Here is a 14,091-nt window from a genome sequence, read left to right as displayed (position 1 = left end):
ATGCCAGTGCTTACACATGGAAGATTAACCTGTTGAGCCACCATGGCAGCCCCAAGTGTCTTTTTTTAAAAGAAGTTAACTTTATTTATTCAAAAGGGAAAGTGAGACACATAGAAAGGAAGAGACAGAGGCAATTCTATCCTCTAGCTCACTACCCAAATGAGCCAGGACAAGAGCCAGAACCCCGGAATTATATCTAGGTCTTCCATGTCGATGGTAAGGTACCAACTAGTGTGGTCATACTCTGCTGCTCTCCCAGGTGCATTAGCAGGGAGCTGGATTGGAAGCAGAGCAGCGGGATTTTGAATTGGCACTCATATGATATGGTGGCAGCTTAACCTGCCCCCATAAAGTAGACATATTTAAAGTACATTTTTTTCTACCTTCATCAGCTTTTTTTTTTTTTAAAGATTTATTCACTTCTATTACAAAGTCAGATATACAGAGAGGAGAGATAGAGAGGAAGATCTTCCATCCGATGATTCACTCCCCAAGTGAGCCACAACAGCCGGTGCTGCGCCGATCCGATGCCGGGAACCTGGAACCTCCTCCAGGTCTCCCACGCGGGTGCAGGATCCCAAATCTTTGGGCTGTCCTCAACTGCCTTCCCAGGCCACAAGCAGGGAGCTGGATGGGAAGTGCAGCTGCCAGGATTAGAACTGGCGCCCACATGGGAAGCCCGGGGTGTTCAAGGCGAGGACTTTAGCCACTAGGCCACGCCACCGGGCCCTACCTTCATCAGCTTTTAATGTTAACTGTCCTCTCCACAGTTCTGACTAAAAACTCCTGTTAAATTTGAGTCAGGATTTCAGAGATGGTGTAAATCTGTCGGCAATGCCCATGTCACCGTGTATCCCAAGCCAAGCGGAGGGACTACGGTTGAAAAGAAGACAACACACACTGGGTCATTCGTGTAAGGAGAATGCCAGATGCCTTTTACTGAAACTCCAGTCTGCCTTTTATACTCTGCCTAGTTCCTCCCATTGTTTATCCAATCCTCAAGCGGTCGCCCTAAAATCCCTTGGGGACATAACTTGACAAATAAGCAGCAGGAACTTGCGGTTAGGCTGGGGGGCTAAATGTGTCATGCCAAGATTGCACACCCTGTTACACTTCTTGAGAAACAAGCTAAGCTGTGGAATAAACCCTTGGGAGGCCGGGCCCTGTATAAATCAGTTAGCATTATGATATCGTAGGAGGAAGGTTTGACCAGGAAACCACATCTTGGAAGTTTACAGCATCTGAATAGTTCATTGGGGACCAAGGAAGTGTACAAGGTAAAACAAACAGCCTGATCACAGCTGGGGTAGAACCAGGTAAAAAAGATCATCTCCATGCATGAGTCTAACTCATTCCAGCAGTATCAGAAATGGAGCTATTGAAAGTGGGACTCTTAGGAATGAGAGTGTATTCAGGTCCACTGAGTCAGAATCTGTGATGTAAAAACATCCCTGTTAATTTTCATGTAGTTTAACACATGAAAAATGCTGACTTCAAGTGGGAGTTGATCCTAACAACAGCAAAAAACTAGAATGGTGATCACAAAACGTAGCAACTGATTTGATGAAGCATCTTCCATATGCCAGGCAAAACTCCCCATGTTTTGGAACCCTTTTCTTATTTACTCCAAGTCTTGTGAGATGGAGTTGCTCTTTATTCTTCAGCACAAAATAATCCTTGGCTCTATTGGTTCCTTTGAATGAAGGTAGGTGAAAGAATGCATTCATGTCCTGCAGAATTTGGAATAAGTTCTGGATACTTGATCAGAGCTGTATCCTTAGCAATTTATGTAAAAATAAGCAAACTGTCTCATTCCACAGGAGGCACTGAGATAATTTTTCTCTTTCTTTGCCCAAAGCAAACCCCTCCAATCAACCAAGCAACCAACCAACCGAGCAAAAAATACCCAAACCAACAACCAAAACCAAAACTATGAAGATTTTATACCTTCTCAGTTTCTAGGCCTCCTGGTCTAAACTACGCTCCTTTTAATGTGAAAGCCTCAGTGGCTCCTCATCCATCTGTTTTCTTCTTACAGTGTACAGGTGGCAGGTGCAGGGGCCCTAACAGCCACTGCACAACACAGTGCTCCCTAGTGCTCCTTGCCATCCTACTTAACCTCAGAACTAAGTGGAATGGGTCTGTTTTTCATTACCATGATGAATTAGTTGAGGCTAGGTGCATTATAAAGAAAAGAGGTTCTTTTCACTCACAGTTCTGGAAATTGAAGGGCATGGCATCAGCATCAGTTTGGCTCCTGTAATGACCTTGTCGCAGATGGCTTCAAACGGCAGGTGCATAGGTGAGAGGGAGAGATCACATAATGAGACAGGAAGCCAGGGAGAAACAGTGGGGGCAGACTAACTTGGACCCCACAAGAGCTACATCAATTCTTCTGACAGGCTTACCCCCAGCGACCTGAGGAACCCTTTTTACTCCCCATTCCTTAAAGGTCCCATAATACTTCATAAAATCTCAACAATGAAAACTAAGTTTCCAATACATGAATCCTCAGGGGGAAAAACACATGGAAACTACAGCTTACTTCCTAAGGGCTCCATCCCCAGCCTTGAGTTATTGGGATAAGGATGGAACTTGATCCAGTTGAGAGGGAGGATTTTCTCCTTGCCCCTCACTTGACTGTTACACTGCCTTTCAAATAAAGAAATTAATGGATCTTGGCTTTTTTTTTAAGTTGCATAATTTATGACACTCCATCTGAGAGAGAACTCACTACAGCCGCCAGCTACAAACAAAACAGCAATGAGCACAATGGACTTCATGTGATATCATTGGGTCACTGTGTTTCTAGGGGCAGACCACTGACCATGTGTGTCCAGATCCCACTTCTGACACTAAGTCTGTTAAAAGAAAAATCTTTAGATGAAAAAAAATATAAATTTAATAGAGTTTAGTTTTGACAAAGAATTATACCTAACCCAGGTTATCCATGCACCAGCTATACTCAGAAGCAGTGAGAATTGGAGTGTTTTGCTGCGGCAGCGCTAACAGTTAGCTCTTCCACAGTGGGAAGACAGAGAAAATGTGCTTGATTGGCTTGGAATGTCAAGCCTCAAGTTAGAGGTCAGTTGGTGGTTTCTGGTTGGTAAAGTCTCTAGTTTCATTTTATTGTTTTTTTTAAAGATTTATTTATTTTACTTAAAAGAATTATAGAGAGAGAGGAGAAGAAGTGACAGAAAATCTTCCATCCACTGGATTACTCTCCCGAACGGCCGGAATGGCCGGATCTAGGCTGGTCCGAAAACGGGAGCCAGGAGGTGCCTCTAGGTCTCCCGCATGGGAGCACAGACCCAGGGACTTGGGTCATCCTCTGCTGCCTTCCCAGGCCGTTAGCATGACACTGGCTTGGAAGTGGAGCAACTGGGACTAGAACCAGTGCCCATAGGGGATACTGACACCACAGTCAGAGGATTAGCGTGCCATACCACTACACAGGTCTCTCATTTTAGTATCTGTGTTGGACTCCTGTATACTTTTTTTTTCTTTTTTTTTTTTTTTCATTTTATTACAGCCAGATATACACAGAGGAGGAGAGACAGAGAGGAAGATCTTCCGTCCTATGATTCACTCCCCAAGTGAGCCGCAACGGGCCGGTGCGCGCCGATCCGATGCCAGGAACCTGGAACCTCTTCCGGGTCTCCCACGCGGGTGCAGTGTCCCAAAGCATTGGGCCGTCCTCAACTGCTTTCCCAGGCCACAAGCAGGGAGCTGGATGGGAAGTGGAGCTGCCGGGATTAGAACCGGCGCCCATATGGGATCCCGGGGCTTTCAAGGCGAGGACTTTAGCCGCTAGACCACGCCGCCGGGCCCGGACTCCTGTATACTTACACAAGAAGCCAGGAGCTGTCTCAGCTTCATGCATCCCTATTAGGATTTTCAAAAACTTTAAATAGCAATATCATGATGAATAGATGCTAGCTTTCTATTGTTTTTGTGTCCTCTATGCATTTGTTACTGGCACTGACAGTTTTTAACACTTTGACAAGAAATTTTTTAAGTCACAGAAACAATTCTAACTCTTCCTATTATTTATTAACATTGCTTTACATGCATTATTATTTATAATAATCAGGATACAATTTGGGATGTATACATATATAACATACATATATGTATATATAACATGTATATGCAACATACATATACATATATTACATATACATATATATATAGCAGTTTTATTTGCCAATACAGATTAATTTCTACAATTCGCATTTGAAAAACATTTCAAAAACTCTGCCTGGTTTCAGGTTGCACAGTCATGCGTATGGCATACGCCATGCGAAGACCACATGGATGTGCTGCTGTCACCGTGGCCCCTCTTCCACTCATGTGCTCATTGAACTTGCACCAGAACATGTGACAGCTCAGGAAGGTCAATGTCCAGATGTTAAAAGGATGAAGGATTAACTACAAGATGTCTCCACTCTATCCATAATGGGTAAAAGTTTTCCTAACCTAGCAGTAACATTAGTATATACCTGCCTTGATTTTCTTGGAGTTCAGCATCTGGGTGATTAATTGGTCCTTATGCGTTCTGTGCTGCCTCTGCAGGGCTGAGGGGTTGTGCATACATCCAACAAGCCTCTTGCTTTTTCACCCCTGGATCTCATAATCAAATTTCACCTTCGGCTGCTTCTTATCTTTCCATTAAACAATAATAGTAGCAAAAGATCTATTTAGTTTTGCTTAATTTGAAGAAGGGAGAGAGAGAGAAATTTTTCACTCATTGTTCACTCCCCAAATGCCCACAACACCAGGGGTTGGCCCAGAGCAAGATCCTGAAACCCCATCTTGGTTACCAGATGACTAACAAGGGCCCAAGTATTTCAACCATCATCTGTTGTCTCTCGGGAGGCAAATTAGCAGGAGCTGGATCGGAAGCAAGGTAACTGGGACTTGAACCAGCGTTCTGGTATTTGATGACAGCATCCCACGTGGTGTCTTAAGTCCCCGTGTCAAGCACCTGCATCAGCTTCTTATCCTTCTGTAAAGTATAAGGGGCACTCATCAGTGATCATTCAGTTCTTTTATCCTTATAGGAAGAGAGTTTTTCAAAGGTTGCAGAACACTGAATTAGAATATATGTTTATCTGGCAAAAAATTTAAAATCCTTGCATAGTTTTTCATAATATGCATTTCCATGGGGATTTTTAAGAAACATTTATTTATTTTTATTTGAAAATCATATTTACAGAGAGACTAGGAAAGACAGAGAGAGAGACTTTCCATCCACTGGTTCATTCCCCAGTAGCTGCAAAGACTGGAGCAGGCCAGTCCAAAGCTAGGGGTCTGGAACTTTTTCCAGGTCTCTCAAGTGGGTGCAGGGTCCCAAGGACTTGAGCTATCCTTTGCTGCTCTCCCACACATATTAGCAGGGAGTTGGGTCACAAGTGGTGCAGCCAGGACTCAAACCAGCTCCCAAATGGGACGCCAGCACTGCAGGCAGAGGCTTAATTTGCTATGCCACAGTGCCAGTCCTTTCCATGAGCTTTTTGAAAACACATTATTGTGTGTGGATTTCAAAGTTATTAAACATTTTTATATGTTTTGAAAGGCTGAGAGATACAGAGAGTCAGAGATCCACCCGCTGATTTTCTCTCTAAATGCCTGCAACAACCTGGAATGATCAAACCTAAACCAGGAGCCAGGTGCTCAAAGCTTTCCATGTGGGTGACAAGGAACCAAACATTTGAACCATGATCTGCTACCTCATCCGGTGCATATTAGCAGAAAGACAGAGTTGAAAGTAGAGCCGGGGAGCTGAACCCAAACATTCTGCTATAGATTCCATGCATTGCAAGCTGTGTGTTAAAGTCTGTGCCCAACACCTACCAAAGATTTCACGAGGTTGTGCATGAAAATAAACGCACCTTCTATGCGATTTTTAGTATCAAAATCTCAAATGCGTGAAACATGGCATCTGTCGGTGCATTCGCTCCCATTTGTAAACATTCTAAATTCACCTACCCACAGTGACAGACTTAATTGAGTGTTCCACCTGCTTCCAAGCAATGGGGTCCTCATGACCAGTCCAAAGGCACATGATCTGCTTCCAAAACCTCACTTTACTGCCTGCTTGCCTAGCTCACTCACAGTATCTGTTGTTTTAGATTAGAGTCTCTGCAGTATGGGCTAAAAGCTTTAATTAGACAGCAACACCTAGAAAAGGAGGTGAGAGGAAGCAGGGTTGCGCTGGGGCAGAAGTGAATGATAACATCGGCCCAACAAAGCCACGGCAAAGCAGCAGGAAAATCTGGAGGAAGTGTTGCTTGGCAGAGCTCCCACTCAGGGCTGAGATGACGGAGGCACGTGGATAGCCTCGCTTCCTTGGGTCATCACTCTTCAGGCTTTCCTGGGAGGGCGTGGCTGACCGCGCCTCCCGCTCCTGAGGCTGACCTGAATCAACAGCTACCTGCTGGCTGAGCACAACCCCCTGCAGGTGGGCAATACACCCTTCCTCAAAAGTTTTTTTTTTTTGACAAATTTGTGTCTGTCACACCCTCAGGGGCACTTCCTTCACATACAGCTCTGCTTCAGCCAGCAACACAGGCAAGAGGTTTTTCCAGTTGCAAACCAATTTAGTACACCATGAAACTGGAGTACAAGTCTGGCAACCTGAATCCCATCCCGAGACAGGGGGAAAGGGGTCATTTATTAGCACATTTGCTATTTCATTTTTTAAAAGATTTATTTATTTTTATTGGAAAGTCAGATATACAGAGAGGAGGAGAGACAGAGAGGAAGATCATCCGTTCTATGATTCACTTGCCAAGTGACTGCAACGGCCGGTACTGTGGTGATCCGAAGCCAAGAGCCAGGAACTTCTTCCACGTCTCCCACATGGGTGCAAGGGTCCCAAGGCTCTGGGCTGTCCTTGACTGCTTTCCCAGGCCACAAGCAAGGAGCTGGATGGGAAGTGGGGCTGCCAGGATTAGAACTGGCGTCCATATGGGATCTTGTGCGTTCAAGGTGAGGACTTTAGCCAGTAGGCCACGGCGCTGGGCCCGTCATTTGCTATTTCTTATAATGTGGATAAACACAAAGAACTTTTAATTTAATTTAATTTATTTACATTTTCCTCTTTTAAACCTTTTACAGGGGCTGGTATGGTGGCTCAACAGGTTAAGCCTCTACCCACTGCACCAGTATCCTATTTGGGCACTGGTTCATGTCCACTTCCCATCCAGCTTCTCTGCTTATCGCCTGGGAAAGCAGTCGAGGATGGCCCAAAGCCTTGGGACCCTGCACCTGCATGGAAGACCCAGAAGAAGCTCCTGGTTCCTAACTTTGGATCAATCCTCAGCTCTGGCCATTATGGCCATTTGGGGAGTAAACCAGTTGATGGAAGATCTCTTTTTGTTTGTCTTTCCTTGTCTCTCTAAATCTCTTTCCAATACAAATAAATTAATCTTTTTTTTAAAAAAATAAAGAGATGGTAACTGAACTGTGGTCTTAAACTGTGTCACAGGCATTTCAACTTGCTTGTTCCTTTACAAAAATAACTGTCCAACCTGCAAGATGAATTAGTATTAAATGTTGAAATTAACTGTAACAGACCTATGGTATCAGTATTGTTGTGTTGAGTTTGGTTCTGTCCGAGGGAAAAAAAAATTAGAAAAAATAAATCTTGTGTGATTTTTCCCATCTCCAAGGAAAAGCAGAGTCATCCAATAAACCCTGTAGCTAGTCTACTATTAAGCTGTACAAAATTAAATGCCCCTCACATGATTGTCATGGGTTCCTGCTGAAGTTCTGATTCACACACTCACACACACACACACACACACACACACACACACACACACTCCTCTGGAAGAATAGCAGAAATGTGGAAAATGAGCAGAAATCTTCCCTGACTAGACCCAGCTGGGAAGGAATTTGGAGGCCAGCCACACCGTGCATTCCGAAGGTGCTGGAATAATGAAATGGTTGCAAACCACCAAGGGCTGCCTCCGAGGCTGCAGCAATCCCAAGGGGAGAGCTGGAGACCGCAGGGACTAAGTGTCTCCCCCAAGGTCATCCCGTCCATGTCTGGCCACACTGGGACTTAAGTCCAGACCAGCTAACTCACAGCCAGGAACTTGTTCCTTTGCTTCCCGCTGCTTTTTCTTTGGCACTGAATGAGCATGCCACATGCCTATGTCTACACACAGGACTATAGAGCAAAGCCAATGCCAGCTTTCTTCTTCCTACAAAGCTTCCCCGATTCTGAGATCACCATAGCACATGCTGTCCGTGTCCACTGGCTCTGGGCATGCCTTCTTCCCACCAGCCACCCTATTCTCTTCCAGAGACATTTTACCTGTGTCCCTGAGAGAACCCCGGTTGCCTGGCGATTTTCTCTTCCCATCCCATTCCCTCCCCCTTGCCAGGAGCTGTGGGAAACTCAAGCAGGGTTTTCCAACTACCTGCTGCCACCCAATGTGTACCTTAGCAGGGAGCTGGAATTGGAAGCAGAGTTGGCACTCAAACCCAGGTTTGCTGATTTGAAACGTGAGCATCTCAAGGCAGGGCTTAACCACTACACCAAATACCTGCCACTCGTTGTCCATTTGGTACTGTAAACCCATAATATACCTGCCTAGGAGATTTATAATGAATTGATTTTTTTTTAGTTCCCTCTTCTGCAAGTGGGGAGTCCCAAATGGAAAGGGCTGTGCCTGGTGAAGAATTTCTTGCTACAACATAGTATGATAGAAAGCATCCCACCCTGAGAGAAGGTCAGGAACCAAATCCTCATTTTTCTGGTACCCACTCCATCCATAACCACCTGATTCTCTCAATAGAAAGACATTAGTCCAGTCATGGAGCAGAACCTTGAGACTTTGTCACCCTATCAAAGTGCCACATCTCAACACAGTTGCATTGGTGAACAACCTATTATATGGACCTTGAGGGAAACATTCAACCCATAGAATGAACTTTGCTGCTTTCTGGGGCAAAAGATATTGTGTTTTCTATATCTCTCATAGGCCTGGAACATTGAAATGTTCTGTTATCATATGTTATGCTTTTATATTTTTAACATTTAATTTGTATTTATTTGTAAGAGCAACAAAGAGAGAGAGAGATAGTCTATGCTGGCTCATTCCCCTTGATGGCCACAAATAGCCAAGGCTGGGCCAGGTCAAAGCCAGGAGCCAGGAACTCTAGCCAGGTATCCCACATGAGTGGCAGGGACCCAACTACTCAGCTTGTGTTCCATTATCTTCCCAGGTACAGTAGCAGGGAGTTGATTTGGAAACAGAGCAGCTGGGACTCAAACCAGTGGATTGATTTGGGATGCTAACATCACAGGTGGTGGTTTAGCCTGCAATGCCTCAACATTGGTCCCTGTAATCATTTGTTGACTGATGGTGACCACAGCCATGTAAACATTCAGGGCTTTCTAGGGAACAGAGAAACAAGAAGGCGCAGCAGAAGGGAATGCAGTGGACATAAGCTGGAGCATCAAGCCTGCTGTGTGGTGGGATCAAGGGAGCCGTTCATGAAGATTCCAGAACAGAAGGGTGACCCTGGGGTGGGAAGCAGGGGGATTGGCTTGAGGTATTATTGGGAAACCATAAAACTGGATGGGGACATTAGCATTGGCAAACATATATGAAAGGGAAACTTCAAAACTTTCAAAATCCTTCATGAAGTGTAGGGCTAAATGTGGCAACTGGATGAAAAGATGACTAAAAAGCCTATAACACACTCCACACCAATGACATAGGAAAAGCTTGTATTGGTCAGTGACAATTCACAATTAATGAAGCCACTGACGCTTATGTCATGATTTCTTACCTCAAAGCTCAAAGACCTTGATTTCAGGGAGTCTGCAAACTTGGACAGGGAAGAAAACTATTTCTTGATTTTCACTAACATCAAGCTGAAATGTTAATTATGAATGAATCAATGAAACTCAGCAGCACCCAGGATTTGGTCACCAATAGTAACTATGGATATTTCATATGATAATTATAGTTGTTCTGGATATTTCAAAACATTTATGCTCATCATATTTTGAAATTAAGGAAACTATTAGATCTGCCTTTCTCTAGATGTTTTTTGATGTATTAATGAAGGAAATGTATAAGTATTGCTAATTCACATATTTTGAGCTGGTAGAAAATTCTGAATGTTCCCAACACAAATGGAATAGGTCTGTGACTATGTTAATTTCCTGAGTAAACACACATTGTATACATATATTGAACTGTCACACTATACCTCATGAATATGCACTGTTATTATTTATAAATTCAAACTAGGAATGTACAAAAACATTTTTATATCAATATTACAACATAATTGACTAAAAAAAACATAATTGACTATACTTTAAAATCTTGTGCTTAAAAAAAAAAGATTTAGGGAATGGCGTGGTAGCTTAACAAGTAGAGTCCTTGCCTTGCACACACCGATGGGATCCCATATGGGCACCTGTTATAATCTAGTGGCCCCGTTTCCCACGATTCCCATCCAGCTCTCTGCTTGTGGCCTGGGAAAGCAGTAGAATATAGCCCAGAGCTTTGGGAGCCTGCACCTGCGTGGGAGACCTGGAAGAAGCTCCTGGTTCCTGGTTCCTGGCTCCTGGCTTCAGATAGGCTCAGCTCCAGCCGTTGCGGCCACTTGGGGAGTGAATCATTGGATGGAAGATTTTCCTCTCTCTCTCTCCTCCTTCCAAAGAAAATAAATAAATCTTAAAAGAAGATTTATTTTATTTCAAAGGTAGATTTTACATAAATGATTTACATAAATGAGAAACCATGAAATAAGGTCAACAACTGGTATGAATTAGAACAGCAGCCACAACAACAGCAACAAGAGAAATTTACTTATTAACTTACATTTTTCAAAGATTTATTTATTTTTATTGGAAAGGTAGATATATGGAGAGGAAGAGAGACAGAAATGAAGATCTTTGTCTGCTGATTTACTCCCCAAGTGGCCACAATGGCTGGAGCTGAGCCAATCCAGAGCTAGGAGCCTCTTCCAGGTTTCTCCCGTGGGTGCAGGGTCCCAAGGCTTTGGGCTGTCCTCCATTGCTTTCCCAGGCCACAAGCAGGGAGCTGGATGGAAAGCGGGGTGCCGGGATTAGAACCAGTGCCCATATGGGATCCTGGGGCGTGCAAAGTGATGACTTTAGCTGCTAATCTATCGCGCCAGGCCCAACTAGTACTTTTATAAAGCATGAGTCTCTAAACAAATTCAAGGAGGCTTTGTTGTTGCTTTTTTAAGGAGCTCAGAGGATTAAATCCAAGCCTGGTTCAGAGAAAGAACTGAAACCACTAACTTCCCAGCACTGGAATGTGAAGAGGGATTGTCACAGATTTAGCATGAAAGCCACATATTTAACATTCCTATGTAATAACCATTCTTTAAATTGTATTTTTGTATGAGAAACAGTAAATGCAAATTCAGCACAGGGATAGACTGTTGATATTTTGAAGGCAATTGTTGTGGGAAGCAACCCATCTGGGCCAGCCTTGCGGGTGGTGCAAGAATTCACCAGAAAAGTCCAATATAGGGGGCAGAGTTAGGTTCATTGAACATGCTGCAAAAAAGCAGTGGGTAGGACAACTAGGGGCTGACTGCTGCAGGCTACAACCGGAGACGACAGTTGTTACAACAGCCTCCTTAGAGTTAGTGCAAGTTCTCTTGTGGTCCAATGGGTTTTCCCGGTTAACTAATTTGCCATACTGGGATGGAGCTGGGGAGTGTGCAGTGCCCTTAGCTAGGAACTTTCACACTCCACTAAGTGCCTTCAAGAATACCCTTCACATCACCTCCCCTCGACAAGTTGATGATGACAAGTATTTGGCATTTGGATGGAGGGTTTGTCTTCCATCACTGCTTCATGTCACACAGAGAGACATCTCATTGGCCTTGTCTAAGACTGTCTGTCCACTACAAGTTCATAATGTCCCAGGGTCCTGGCTACAGGGATGCAGCAGGAGGTAGAGTCTCAGGGAAGAGGGGACAATCCCTCCAGAAACATCTACCCACATTATGCAGGGAACTATAGGTGGCCTTTTCCAGAGGAATTTGATGCTGAAGGAGCTGACATCCTTGTTGCACTACCACTCGCTATATTGTGAAGGAAATAAAATAAACGAGTTTGTTCAGAATAGGAGCGCCCTGAGTTAGGGTGTGGAGGATAGATATTAGAGGAATCAGCAGGGGAGGAATAGAGGATAGGAACCAAGTTCTCCGTCCAGGAGATGAGAACTTAAGCTTAGCATCTCTAGTGTGTCTGTTAATCCTTCTCAAACATTCTGTGAATTGCTCCTACCTTCTGTGGCCTACTTTTACCTTCAGTGTTTGCCTCATTTTTTCTTTCCAGTTTAGAGTAATTCAGTCATTCTATTTTATGACAAAAATTTCATAAACAATGCCTTCCCTTGTCAAACAAAAATAAGAGTTCTCTGTTCTTCTTAACCTTCCTCACCAAGAATACATTCTAATGTTTATAGCTTATTTTTAATTTCTTTCTCCCCTGTACACTGATTCCTTTCATTTGCACTTTGAGATAATCCTTTAGATGTCTCTTTCCTTTGAAATGGGGTCATCTCTCTCTAGAGGGCATAGATAGCTTCAGCATAAGAACCCTTCCTTTATAACCTCACAATTTTATCCAATTTATTTAGGGGCAACACCAGTACCTTCATTCTCTTTCTTCATGACTTTTATTCTCTTCTGACAACATCGTTTGCTGACAACACAACCGAGAAATCATCTTGTATCTCAGTTCTGTCAGTCTCTCATTGCCAGGGTTGTGTTTGACCTGATGGTTGGTCTAACTCCTTGATCAGAGAGATGCATTTGATGACCAGGGGTCAACATAAAAAAAAAAAAAAACTCTTACAGTCACATCTGAGCAACAAAAAGGTTTTAGGGTCCTGGTATAATAGTGTAGCAGTTAAAGTCCTTGCCTTGAATGTGCCAGGATTCCCATATGGGTGCCGGTTCTAATCCCGGTAGCTCCACTTCCCATCCAGCTCCCTGCTTATGGCCTGGTAAAGCAGTCAAGGGCGGCCTAAAGTCTTGGGACCCTGCACCTGCATTGGGAGACCCAGAAGAAGTTCCTGGCTCCTGGCTTCAGATCAGCACAACTCCAACCATTGCGGCTGCTTGGAGAGTGAACCATTGGAAGGAAGATCTTCCTCTCTGTCTCTCCTCCTCTCTGCATATCTGCCTTTCCAATAAAAATAAATAAATAAATCCAAAGAAGAAGAAGAACAACAACAACAACAACTATGGATGACAAAAGACTTACAATTGTTCAAGGGCCAGGCCTCTTATTCTGGAATCTTCTTCTGGGGCCAGACAACATTACAAAGGGGAGCTGGGTGCTTCCTGAGGGGGGGGGGCGGTTGTGTCAAACTGATCTCTATTGTTTTCTACAGGTGAACTATGGACAATGGAACGCAACTGGCCCATTCCTTGAAGAAAACAGCCAACATTGGGTGGAGCGTGAAATAGCTTGTTTAAGGGCCAATCCAAGTGCACATCCTCAATTTACACGGGTGTTTGCTTCAGGGGGTGGGCACCCTGCTCACTGCTTCTTTGGCTAGAAAAAGACCCAACACTTCCGCCTTCAGAGGGGAGCTCTGTGATGCTGGGTGTCCTGATGGGGAACTGTCAGTAGCCACAGCACCAGGGAGGAGGAAGGGCTGAATGTGAACAGGGGGCAGGTGGTGTGTAGATTCATGGGGATGAACGGCTGCCACCCATTAGCCCACATACCGCTAGTTGGCTTTGAGGGAACAGAGAAGTCCTCCTATGGATTATCAACCTGTGTGGGAAGCAACTGACTGTGGCTGGCTTTTCAGGTGGTGAAAAAATTCTCCAGAGCAGTCAGAGTGAGCAGGTTAGATGCACGGAATGTACTGAGAGAGACCAGTGGCAGATGGGACAGCTGCTTCCTGGAGCACAAGCCTAGAGTACACATGCAAAGGCAGCTTACTGAATTAAGACGAGTTCTCCTGGGTTCTTTCCCAAGTGATGAATTTGCCTTGGGGTGGGACTGGGGAGTTTGCACTGTCTTTAGCTAGGGGCTTCCCCCAGTCCACCAAGCATGCT

This window comes from Ochotona princeps, chromosome 9, assembly GCF_030435755.1.
Source record: "Ochotona princeps isolate mOchPri1 chromosome 9, mOchPri1.hap1, whole genome shotgun sequence".
Taxonomy (NCBI): Eukaryota; Metazoa; Chordata; class Mammalia; order Lagomorpha; family Ochotonidae; genus Ochotona; species Ochotona princeps.
The sequence above is the reverse complement of the archived record's forward strand: the minus strand, read 5'-3'. Positions refer to the sequence as shown.